Raw genomic sequence first — 12,452 nt, 5'->3', positions numbered from 1 at the left:
ATTAGGTCAAACCATATTAAACTGCCAATATTCAAATGAGTTTGATGTTCAAAAGGAGAAATTTCACAGGGTCCGCCCTGATTCATAGCACAATCAGCTTCCCTGGGGGGAGATTAATGACAGACCTTAGCTCTCACTAAGCAGGGCCCCTTCCTCACTGAGCATTTCCTTTCCTGGAGCCCAGGTCTTCCTCTGGAAGGCAGACACCGCCTGCAGCCCCACCTAAACAGGAAGCACACTGTCTAGAACCACCTGGAGAAGACTCAATGCTCCCTTTGCAAAGCCCATGGCATCCTCACCTGGGCGAGTGAAAGCCCAGAAGCAGTGCATGTGTGTGTAGTCTGTGTGAATCGTGGCCCACTGCCAGGTTTCTTCCAAACAAGCCAGGTGTAGAAGGAGGGTTGGTCAGCCTACACCTGTCAGAGACAGGAGGAGTTTTCTTTAGCCAGCCCAAGATTTCTGGAAAACATGGCTTCAGGGATTCAGGACAAAAATGGAGCAGAGATGTGGAGATAAGTGCAGTCTGACAGGAGATGGGCATGTGCAAAAAAAAAAAGAGGCTACATGAGGCTGATTAAATTCCCTCTATAGATAGAGCAGATTACATATTTGCCAATGGGGATGTTTATAGAGCATAGATGCGTTGTTTGAATGACTATTTGTGTCCAGTCTTCTGCATTCTGCTTAATTGAGTAAGTTCGTCTCACAGGCTTTCTATAACCTGCACCTCAATGTGTGGTCTGGGTATAACCCAGCAATCCTTCTGGGTATATATCCAAAAGAAATGAAAACGATTATTGCAAAGAGCTATCTGTACCCCCATATTCATTGCAGCATTATTTATAATAGCCAAGACATGAAAACAATCCAAATGTCTGTCAACAAAGAAATTGTGATATATATACATACATATGTATATGTATCAAATACATATATATCAAATACACACACACACACACACACACACACACACACACACACACACACAGAAGGTGCCAAAAAAAGTATATACACATTTTAAAAGGAAAAAAACTCTATTTATTGTAATAATACAGACCGAAAACAAAGATGAATGCAAGTCAAGTTTGACTTCTGCAATTACAAGAGGTGCTCAAAGTGGTTACCATCAGCATCTAGATACTTCTGATTATGGCAAACTACTGCTCGAGCAACATTGACTAAAGTGTCCACTTTTATACATTTTTTTGGTGCATATATATAACCATATATATATGGTTACTTAGCCATAAAAAAGAAGGAAATCCTGCCATTTGCAACAACATAGATGAAATCTGAGGGCGTTATGCTAAATGAAATAAGTCAAACAGAGAAAGACAAATCCTTTATGATCTCATTTATATGTGGAATCTAAAAAAACAAACTCATAGAAACTGAGTTGCCAGAGAAATAGGTAAAAATGGACAAAGTGTACAAAATTCTAGTCACAAGATGAATAAGTTCTGGGGATCTAATGTCCAGTCTGGTGACTATAGTTAACAAAACTGTATTTTAGACTTGAAAGTTGCTAAGAGAGCAAATCTTACAAGTTCACAACACACACACACACACACACACAAATATGGTAACTATATGAGGTGATGGATGTGGTAACTAACCTTACCGTGGTAATCATTTCACAATATACACATATATCAAATCATCATGCTGTACACCTTAAACTTACACACTATAAATCTGGAAAAAATTTTAATGCTTTACACATATTTTTTTAAAAGTGTGGTCTAGGGACCAGCCACTTTGGCATCACCTGGATGCTTGTTAAAAATGGACTCTGTCTCAGATCAACAGAACCAGAATCTGTACTTTTAACAAGATATCCAGGCGATTCTTTTGTAAAGTTTGAGGAGCATTGCTGTACACCATAAAAAGCACTTTCCTAAAGCAGGATTCAACTCTCTCTGGTAAAGAGCTTTAAGAGGTTTTTTTGTGTGGCAATGAACGAAAATTTAAAACCTAGTAAGAGAAAATGGAGGGACTTGTCCATACAACTAATAATTAAACAAATGCGGGGACACCTGGTTAAAGAGGGAGGCAAAAGCTCACATAAAGCAATTTGGGAGCTAAAATGAGATCGTTGGGGAGGCACCAGTTGAAACATGCTGTGGCTGGTTTATCTTTTTCATTTAACTACTCACTTCCTACTTTAGAACACGGATTACTGAGGTGAAGATCTTGGCTGTTCTTATTGTCACTCCCCTCTCAGCAAATCCCTACAATCATGCATATACTAGGTCAGTAAGCTCAGCAAAAAATACACCAAAAACAAAAAGGGTTGTGGGCACCAGGTCACAAGATGCGTTCAGGCCCTGGCCTGCCATCTTGGAAACGCATCCCATGAGTTACCACTGAGAAAAATGGCATGTGGATTTTAACACACCTAGCCCCTCTGTTGGGAAAATGACCCAGTATACATAAGCTTCCAATAAGCAGAAGTCTTTGCAAATGGGAAGGCACCGGTCCATAACTTCTGCACCACGACCATGGGTTCACTTTTTTAGTGGTTTTTCAACCATGTTTTGGTTCCTGGAGCCCAGTGTGGGCAGTGCTGCCTTGGGCCGTTCTCCTTTCAAGGTGCTTCTCCTACAGTCCTCCTAGAAGCACAGCTCTGCAGGGACAGCAACACATGCTTCTGACTCTGTGGCTTAAGAGTTCAGTCAATGTTGTCTAAGAGGAAGCCCAATCTAAACAAACAAACAAAAAATCAAAGTATAAAATGTATGTCACTGCTAGCAATACTCTTGGTAGAATGTCAGAGCTGAAAGAGACCTCATTTATTCAAACAGAGCTTCATCCATAATCAATTACTGACAGGAGGCAGAAGAGCCATGTGGTAAAGAACTCAAGTTTTGGCATCAGACTTCCTGACTTTGAATTTTGGCAGCTGTGCGATCTTGGAGTAAATATCGCCTTCTCTGTTCCTTCATTTGCTCCTCTGTTAAAATAGGAATAGTAATAGTGCTTGCTTCCTAGGGTTAAATAGAATCACTGACTTAAAACACTTAGGAAATTGCCTGCATATAGTACGCACGCAATAAATGATAGCTGTTGTAATTATTGAAGCTGCTGCTGGCATGAAATCTCAACGAGGAAATGTACCGGGTTCTTATGTGAGCAATGAGGAGAGGGCATCGCAGACGTGAAGTGAGTGGGGATGAGGAAAGACTTAAGGGGTGTCTTGCAGTCTAGAAAGAATAGTAACCTCATGGCCTCTTCACCTTGTTTTTTTCTGCTAGAGAGTACATGCTTACATGTGGACACACACACAACACGTCAGGAGGTTTGCAGCTGTCAGGGAGATAACATGGGAACAACTGCCAGCAGCTGGGATCCCAGCCCCAGCACTCACTCTGGCTGCTCCAGCTCCAGCTGGGAGGGAGGAGGAAGACTGGAGCCAAAAGTCAGCCTCTCCCCACCCATGAGAAAATCTCCCCAGATTAGGCAGCTGCCTGATCTGTCTCCTCCTCCCCCTCGATTTTCAGCTGGAGGATGGGAAGATGGATCGGAGGTGAGGAGCGGGAGGCCAGGAAATTGGCTCTATGTATCCACATCTTCCTGGAGAGTAACCAGGAGACCCCCACCCCAGGATCCCAGCGTCTAGCCTTGCCTCCAGCTGCTCTGCTTGTGCACCAGGCATCTGTCCTGCTACATTTTTCCTCTTCTGTGTGTGGGGAGTGGGCGGGGGAGACTCTGATCCAACTCTAACAGTGGTTCTCAACCTTGGCTGCACATTCAAATCATCTGGGGAGCTATTGCCTGGGCCGTGCCCCAGAACAACTGAATCAGAACCTCTGGAGAATTCTGGTATTATTTTTTTTTTAAGCTTCCTAGGTGATTTTAATGAGTACCCAGGATTGAGAATGATTGACAGATAAGGAAAAACAGAGCTCTCAGGAGTCATAAACCACAGACCTTCAGATCTAAAGGAGACTTTGGAAATTGTTCAGTTCAACACCCTTATTTTATAGATGGAGAAGTGTAAGAGACCTGGGGAGGGCACCTGAGCAGTGTAGCCTACAGAGCGAGTTGTAGCAGAGCTGGGAGAGAACCCATGTGTTCTGATTCCAAGTCTGGTATTATTTTCACCGCACATACCAAAGCAAATCTCATACTCCTTGAGCACTCAGGCTTTGAAGGACAGTATTAGTTGCTATCAGGAGTATAAAAAGTGGAAGACAAGGAACCTGTCATCAAAGAGCTAGGTGGAGGGACAGAGGTGTACCACCTAGATGTCACCATCTGGCCTTGAGCAGATGAGGTGGCCTTAGAGTAAGGCCCACATTTGCTGGTTCAGTGGTCCCACCTGCCCATCTGTGGAACTTAGCCCAAAAGGGTATTGGAGTCCATCAATTCCCCCTTGGACCTGTGCAGGAGGGGTGTCATGCAGGGACTCAGCTCCCGCTCCCCGCACAAGAATGCAGGATATGGTGAGGCCAAAAAGGAACACCAATGGAGCCACAGATAAGGGAGTCATACCATTATATTCTCTCTGGCAACTGGTCGAGGCACAAATCCAAACATCCGCCAGTACCCAATGAGGGGTCTTCTTGCACCCCAGTCTCGCTGGCGGCCGGGCGAGACACAGGAAGTAGGATCCACATGATCCGTAATCTGCCATCCACGCTTGCTAACCCCACTTACTAGCCACAATCCGCTTGCTAACCGCATTTACTAGCCTCAATCCGCTTGCTAACCCCACTTACTAGCCGCAATCCGCTTGCTAACCGCACTTACTAGCCTCAATCCGCTTGCTAACCGCACTTACTAGCCGCAATCCGCTTGCTAACCCCACTTACTAGCCGCAATCCGCTTGCTAACCCCACTTACTAGCCGCAATCCGCTTGCTAACCCCACTTACTAGCTGCAATCCACTTGCTAACCGCACTTGCCAGTTGCAATCCACTGTCAGCTTCTCTGCCAACCAACCAATCCCCTTGCCAGCGTAGGCATGGCAGTTATATTAGTGGCTAATGGCTAACTGGTAACAGCTGATGACCACCCAGCCAGAGCTGATGGCCATCTAATAACTGAGCCAGCACCTTTCTATGTGAGGCTGAGAGCCTCCAAACTCTGGGACTCTGTCCCCACAAGAGGTCCTACGCTTTACAAGGCTACACGCATCTCCAAGGAGCAAGGAGTCCAAGAGGTGAAGAGCACATGGCCACGAGCCTGTGTTCCCCGTGCTCCCTATTCTAGACCTGATGCTGGGCACCCCGGACTCCTCAATTCCCTGCCAAAACATCGCTAGCCACTTTCAGAGCCCGCCTGGGCCTTCCCCCAGGTCTGTCTTCCTAAGTATGGGTCATATCACAAGTATGTGCCCCCCTTGGCCTAGGGGTTACCAAGGGATGCACCCCCAGGCCTAGGCATAGCTGAAGGGACAGTGGCAGCCAAGGGATTTGGAAGAGAACTTGGACATGTGGCCTGGGGTGTCCAGATTTGGGTACAGGTCCTTGTGGATAAGGATATTGCTGGGGGAAGGGGAAATGAGGCAGGGCATAGGTCAAGTTTAAGCACCCCTGTGCTACTGAGTTCTGGTGTGAAACTCCAGGAATTTGGGGATTCTAAATTAGAATTCAGCCGTCAGGTCATTATAAAGATATATTTGTCAAAGTAAGAGGGTAGAATGTATTTTAATTAATAGTTGAAAGCTTATTTTATAACTTTAAAATAATAGCCATAAAGTATATAGCCCTGGACTCTTGTGCTGGGCCCTGCAAATGTTAGGGGCAGGCCTGTAGCACATAATTTACCTTTGTGCAGGTTAGAAAAAGGTGTCCCTTCCTCTGGATGAGTGAAACCCCCAGCAGAGTGCACAGCTGAGGAAGTGGGGGTAGTCTGGATTTCGTCTCACGCTGGGCCCCTTGCACTGTGCACACCCTGCACAGCCTCACCTGGCTGTTGTGGAAGAAAATCAACCTGATCATTACAAGGAACAAGTATGGGGACAAGCATGTGGGAAGGCCACAGTGGAGCATTCTCAGTCCTTTAGGGTCTCTCACACCGTCTGGACTTCCCTCCACAGAGCGCAGGCTCCTGAGGTAACACCACTTTGTCTTCATCTGAATAACGTGCCCAGGAACCAAAGTACCCAGGGTCCCTTTCACCCCAGCATAGCTTCTGGTCCACACAGATGCTGGGAGCACACTGGCTCGCTGGCTCTCCTGACCCAGCCAGCCAGTGTCTCAGTGGAGGCTCTGCTGGCCCGGCTCTCCATCAAAGGCTCTCAGTCACAGAGGTACAATCACCAGACTTCGCTAACACAGTGGAGAGAGGTTAATCTCTAGTGGAGGGACTGTGAGAGCTTCACTGGTGAGGACGTCTGTAGGTGGCTAAAAGTTGAACAGGCAGAGATAATGGAAGGTCACCCATGAGCCTCATTGAGGAGGTGGGGAAATGCAGGAGTGGTTGAGAAGAGTGTGATAAGATCAGGTAGCAGCGAGGGTGAGAGAAATGAGTTCTCAGGAGCAGGAAAAAACAGGTGGGAAGCAGACTGTGTGAGGTCTTGAACGCCATGATAAGCAAGTTGGATGGCCATTTTGGTCTTCACGCTTAAATTCTCAGTTGGACTCTCTGATGAGACCTAAAAGGCAGAGATATGTTTGTGCTGTTGAGAATTTTTGCCACCAGATAAATGCATGCTCAGGAATCTGAGTTCCATCCTTGCCCAGGCAGGAGGCTGGACTTCTTCCCCAACGTGGGGCTTGTTCAGAGTAGAGCCAATTAAGTGCTCAAAGCTGGGCATCGATCTGACTCTACTCACACAGGTGGTTGACTGTGTGACTAAGGACTCTGGATTTGCTTCCTAGAGTCCCTCTGCAGCAGGGCTCAGGTATTCTCATGTTTGTGTTACCATTCATTCATTCATTCGTTCGTTCGTTTGTTCATTATTCATTTGTCAGCTTCCAACTGAGGTCTTCTCCATGCCAGAAAGTCAAGGACAAATCAAAGTAGTAGTCGACAAGGTCCGGTTAAGCAGAAGCTCAATAAATTGCCACTGAGAGAATGCGTAGACATAAATACGCTTCACTTACCACTTAGGCAAGAGCTGGTTTTACCTTTTCCTTCCAGAATAAGATGCACTGTATGTGGACTCTTCCAGAAAAGTAGCCAGACTGTCTAGAAACCTGAGGCTAGAAGTGTGAGGGCCAGTGGCCGGGAATGCAGTTTGGTATTGCCAGGACAAAAGCACTTTTCTGAACTTCTCTTCTGGTGTTTGCATTTTGCTTTGTAGTGTAGCTATGCAGAGCCCCTCCCCTCTTTAGTAGCCTCTGTCCCAAGCAAAAACCCACAGTGACCCATTACTTCCCCCTCAGCTCCACCTGTGTCTGGCACCCAAAGTAGGTGATAACTCAATGAATGTTGACCTGAATAACCCGGATGGAGCTTATCCTTTCATGCTCTGGGGTAATACAAAGCCCCCTCTGCCCTCATGCCTCCACCCCCACCCCAAACACACATTCTGACACCTCAGCCCCAGCTTGTGGGTGGCACTGGAGGTCTGAGGTAGGGCAGGGGTGGGGGTGGGGCTTGATTTAAACACACACACCTTCCTGCTGTGTTCCACATCAGACATCAGAAAACAAAATCCTGGATTTTGTTCAAACTCCAGTTCATTCAAAGTAGTGCTTCCCCCCACGCCCCCAACCTGGGAGGCGAAGGAGCAGGCAAACAGGTTTAATCCTTGCCCACAATTTGATCTATGATGGAGAAGTGTCCACATCAGAGCAGTGCCGTCTCACCAGCTAACAAAAGCCCCCACAAAAGTTTCATTAAACAAGCCTAGACAGGCTTGCTATTTTGTAAAATGTGGCCTGTATTTGCCCAATCCACTACCCTCTGAGACGCATATGAAAGGGTTCCCCAAAGCTGCAGGAGGCAAGACTTCTCCTCTGTGGGGACAGAGGAAGCCCCGCTTTCCCCTACCATAGCCTGAGAACACCAGCCGGCTGTGTCCCCACTCCCCCACCCACCCCTTGGCAGCTGGACTCGGTTTGGAAAAGTGGAAGGCCACTAACTGCACTGGCTTCATCTTCTATGCCAGGCCCTACATTCTCTTACGTCAGCCTCATGATCACTCTCCAGGATTGGTGTTAGTATTCCCAGTCTGCAGATGAGGAGACAGAGGCTAAGAGAGGTTGAGCAATTACCCACGGTTCTATTACAATAGGTAGCAGAGGTAGGATTCCAGCCGAAACACAATAGGTAGCAGAGGCAGGATTCCCTCCGAATCCCATATCCTCTCGACTACGACACACGTAATCCTGGCAGAATCCACGAATCAATTTGGTGTCTTCATCAAGGCCCCACCCTTATCAAAAGCTTCAGTCTTTCCACAGGCCCATCCCCTTCTTCTGGCATCAACAATTACAAAATATCTGCATTTTCTGCACATAATGATTTGTTATAATGTGAACGTCTGTTCTCCTCAGGAAGAGCAGACTTCAGTGAGTAATTCTCCCAGGCTTGTATGTCGTAAGGGACATTTCGTAGTCATTTTGCATTCTTTTCCTCAATTCAGTGAGCCTTGAGTTGTGTCGAGTGTGATTCTGATTCTCTAAATCAGTATTTTCTCATGGTATCACTGGGATGTAGCATTTTAAACTTGAAGATGGCCTTCCAGATCCTGCATTCAATCCTCCCTCAGTTTACAAAAGAGAAAAATAAGACCTAGTGAAGGACAGGAACCTGTCCAAAGGCATGGTCTGAAGTACAACTGAAAATTCTCAAGTGTGATGCCAGTGATTCTTCCATAAACTCATGGGGCTGGCTCATGAGAACAGGGGCTGGCTGATGACATCATGACATCATGACCTCATAGTGGTCCTCTATCCTAGGAATCAGTATCTCCCATAAAGGTGAAGAAACCGGGGTCAGAGAGCTGTTGTGAGCAGCAAATCAAAATAATTATACTCTCACTGGTTACTGTGCTCCATAAATGTGGCTGCCTTCTCTCCACTTGTATCATCTATTTTGGAGTTTCCATCTTTCATTGATTCATTCACAGAGCAAACGAGAATCTACTATACTCAAGAGAGAAAGGAAAGAAAAAAACAGAAGTAATTCTCACTCCCTGTTCCTGACCTCAAGGGCCACTAGGGAAAATACATCCTTAAGTATCTACAGCATGCGGGGGATCTCACCTCCACATCCATAGATGTCATCACATCGCTACCTTCCTGCCCTCAGTCTCTCCCATGTGCAGGAGTGAGGCCTCAGCCCTTCTCCCAGCTCCTGCTCCAGTGGCTGATACCACCCTCTACCCAATAGCCCCACCCAGAAACCTTGGGGTCTTAGATGTACAGAGTCCCTACCTACAACCACCACTTCCGGTCAGTTTTAGCCCACGCCTCTTCTCCTCTGTTTTCCTTTTGTCACTCCTTTGGGGCATGCTGTAATATTTTGCTGGAATTATTATAGTAACTTTCTAATTCTCCTTTAACCTTCCCTTTGGCACTATCATCACCCCCACGGCCACACTGCCACCCTCTCCACATCTGTCCTCCACATTGCTCCAAGAACAGTCCTTAAAATGAAGATCTGTTCCTATCATCACTTGGCCTTTTTAAAATCCTTTGATGACTTCCCATTGCCTTCAATATAAGTTTTCAACCTTGTGGCAATGGCCACTTTGTTATAATTGTCCCCTGTCTTCCACAGTGGGACGCGAGTTCCACTGTGGTTGGCACATGGGATGTATTCGGTACATGGTTGAATAATGACTAGACGGACACATGGATGCATGGAATGTCCATCACAAAGCTGGAAGAAGCAAATCAAGTGTCTTGGGCGTTTGATGAAGGACATATTAGACTGGAGAGATGCAAGACTGCTTTATGGCTTTGAGAGTGGATTTGGACAGGTAGAGACAGAAGCAAGAGGGGTGTGGATGGAGAAGAAGGGAGGAGAGGACATTCCAAGCAAAGAAACAAAGCAGCAGTAGAGATACATCGTAGAATGCGTGTCAGTAAGGCGAGGTGTGAGAACAGAAGTAGCAGCAGAAGCAGATAAGGACAGATGAGTGGCAGACTGGGGTGGGGGCCTTGAAGTCAGAACAAGGCATGGGAACTCCTGTTTGTCACAGCATTGGGGCTTGCACGGGGGCATGGTGGGGAGAGGAATAGCGGAAGAAAAGTGGTGACAGAATCAACGCCCACAAATGGAGAGAGTTGGTGTTTAATTTGGCTCGTTGATTTGAGTTTCAAAGGAATCCAAGTATTCTCCCCTCCCCTTATTTTTAAAACAGTAATTGAAGTGAACGCTTGGGTCCTATAAATAAATGGTGAAAAATGAACCAGTTTTGTTCTAATGAGAGGTTTAAATTGGCTCATTTTGAATTTGTAGTCAACGTCCAAATCCATTTTTATCTCTATAATACTCGATGAGATGTGGTCTCCAGTAACCATGATGTTTGATGCCACCACCCTGGACAGTAAACAGTGTCTTGGGCAGAAGTCCCTTAAGAATGGGGACAGTGGCTCTTTGAATAGTTAGTGTCGTTGTAACTAGACAGAGGCAGAGGACGGGTTCAAGTCAACTTTTTTCATAGTTTGTTCTGCTATGAAATGGCAATTAAAATGTAACTTTCTTCGTTCTTGGAGACAAGTGGTGATGGGGTAGTTGGAGGGAAAGGGCCCTGGTCTGGAGTCTGAGAATTAGGCTCTGTCCTCTCTTGACAGTTTTTTGCAAGATCTTAGGCAAGTCTCTCTCCCATCTCAGGCCTCAGTTTCCCCATCTATGGGAAGAAGTTTTGGACTAGACACTCTCTGTCTAAAGAACTTTCGAGTTCTGAAATGCCATTACTATCTGTGCAGTTTCTTTTCTGACCTCTCCTTTGCTGTGCTTGGAGCCCCAGACGGAGGAAAGAAGAGCCTATTTTAAGGAGACAGATGATTAAAAACAAAATAACCAGCAAGGAGAGAAAAAAGCCCAAAGAGTGATGGCCTTTGCACAGCATTGGCATGTTTATGGGGCTTTGCTGGCCTTGGATCATGAGCTGCCCACACGCACACACACACACACAGGGGCACCCCATAGCAGCCACTGAATGCTGCATTGTAGCACTAGGACCCACAGGCCAACAGCTCCTATTTGCAGTGTCTCTTAAAGCAAACTGGGAGAGTGACCTGCCCAACTTGTTAGCTCTCACTGGGCTTGGCCTGACTGGGTCTAGCATGTAGACCTCCCAGGGAGACTGGGAGCAGAGGAAATCAGGTTGGAAATTCACTGGCAGCCCATACTTGACCTCATGGAAAGTGCTGGTTTGGGCTAAAAGAAGTGGCACGATTTAGCTTGGCAGGCTGTCTTGTTCAATCAGACCCATGGAAAGCCACAGAGCATTGAGTTAAGCTTCCTATCAAGTGCTGCCGTTATGTAGTTGGATATCCACTGTGTAGCAAGTACAAGGCATGCAAAAATAGAAATGTATGGTCTCTGTCTTCACAGAGCTTGCAGTCTACTGGGAAGAGCAGGCCTGTCAACAGTTTGTCACGATTCGCCTTGCTGAATGTCACACTCAAGATGTGACAGAGTGACTTGGGGAAGCACTGAAAACCTAGCAACTTATTCTGAGAGGAGATCAGGTGGAGCAAAAGATTCACAGAAAAGAGGAAATGTCCCTTGAGCTTTAAAAGATAATTGAGAGTTGCCCAAGCGGAAGAGAAGAGGTGGAGAGGAGCATTCCTAGCTGAAGGCCCAGCACAGGTGCAGGTATGGAGATGGAAGAACGTGGAGAGCTCGAAGAAATGCAAATAGCTCTGAGAAACTAGGGAATAGTTCGCAAGGATGGAGGGACAGCAGGAGGGCCTGGAAGTGTTGCAGGGTGAATTGTGTCCCCACAAAAAAGATATGTTAAGGTCCTAACCTCTGACACTTGTGAATGTGATCTCCTTTGGAAATAAGGTCTATGTAGATGCAATCAGGTTAAGATGAAGTTATGGGGGCCAGGGGGGAGGGTGCTAATCCAACGACTGGTGTTCTTATAAGAAGAGAAAAATTTGGACACAGAGATACAAAGTGGAAATGCCATGTAAAGACAGAGATAGAGATTGGAGTGATGCATCTAAAAGTCAAGGAACACCAAGGATTGCCAGCAGCCACCAGAAGCTAGGAGAGAAGTATGGAACAGATTTGCCCTCCGAATCTCCAAGAAAGAGTCGACTGGGTCTTCTGACCTCCAGAACTGGGAGACAATAAATTTCTGATGTTTTCAGCTACTCAGTTGATGGTAATTTGTTATGGTAGCCCAAGGAAACTAATACTGTGGGCCCCTGATACTTGTGAATGTGACCTTCTTTGGCAATAGGGTCGATGTAGATGTACTCAGGTTAAGAAAGCCATTCTGAGCTTTCACAGGTTAGTAGACTAGGATGTTCCTGGCTTCAGAGATGCTTATCATGAAACTGTTCAAATGACTTGAAAATTCCCATGCCCAG

General features: G+C 46.2%; 1 long non-coding RNA gene across 1 annotated transcript in view; it reads left to right on the top strand.

Moving 5' to 3' along the window:
* Positions 1-12,237, top strand: part of LOC141571031 (uncharacterized) — an 88,554-nt gene extending 76,317 nt beyond the window's left edge. The window contains exon 4 of the long non-coding RNA XR_012495503.1: positions 11,464-12,237. This is a non-coding gene — a long non-coding RNA (uncharacterized LOC141571031). The remainder of the gene's footprint in view (positions 1-11,463) is intronic.
* The last annotated feature ends 215 nt before the right edge of the window (positions 12,238-12,452 follow it).

The sequence above is a fragment of the Rhinolophus sinicus genome, linkage group LG01 (assembly GCF_036562045.2).
Source record: "Rhinolophus sinicus isolate RSC01 linkage group LG01, ASM3656204v1, whole genome shotgun sequence".
Classification (NCBI taxonomy): Eukaryota; Metazoa; Chordata; class Mammalia; order Chiroptera; family Rhinolophidae; genus Rhinolophus; species Rhinolophus sinicus.
This window is presented reverse-complemented; position numbering and strand designations above follow the sequence as displayed.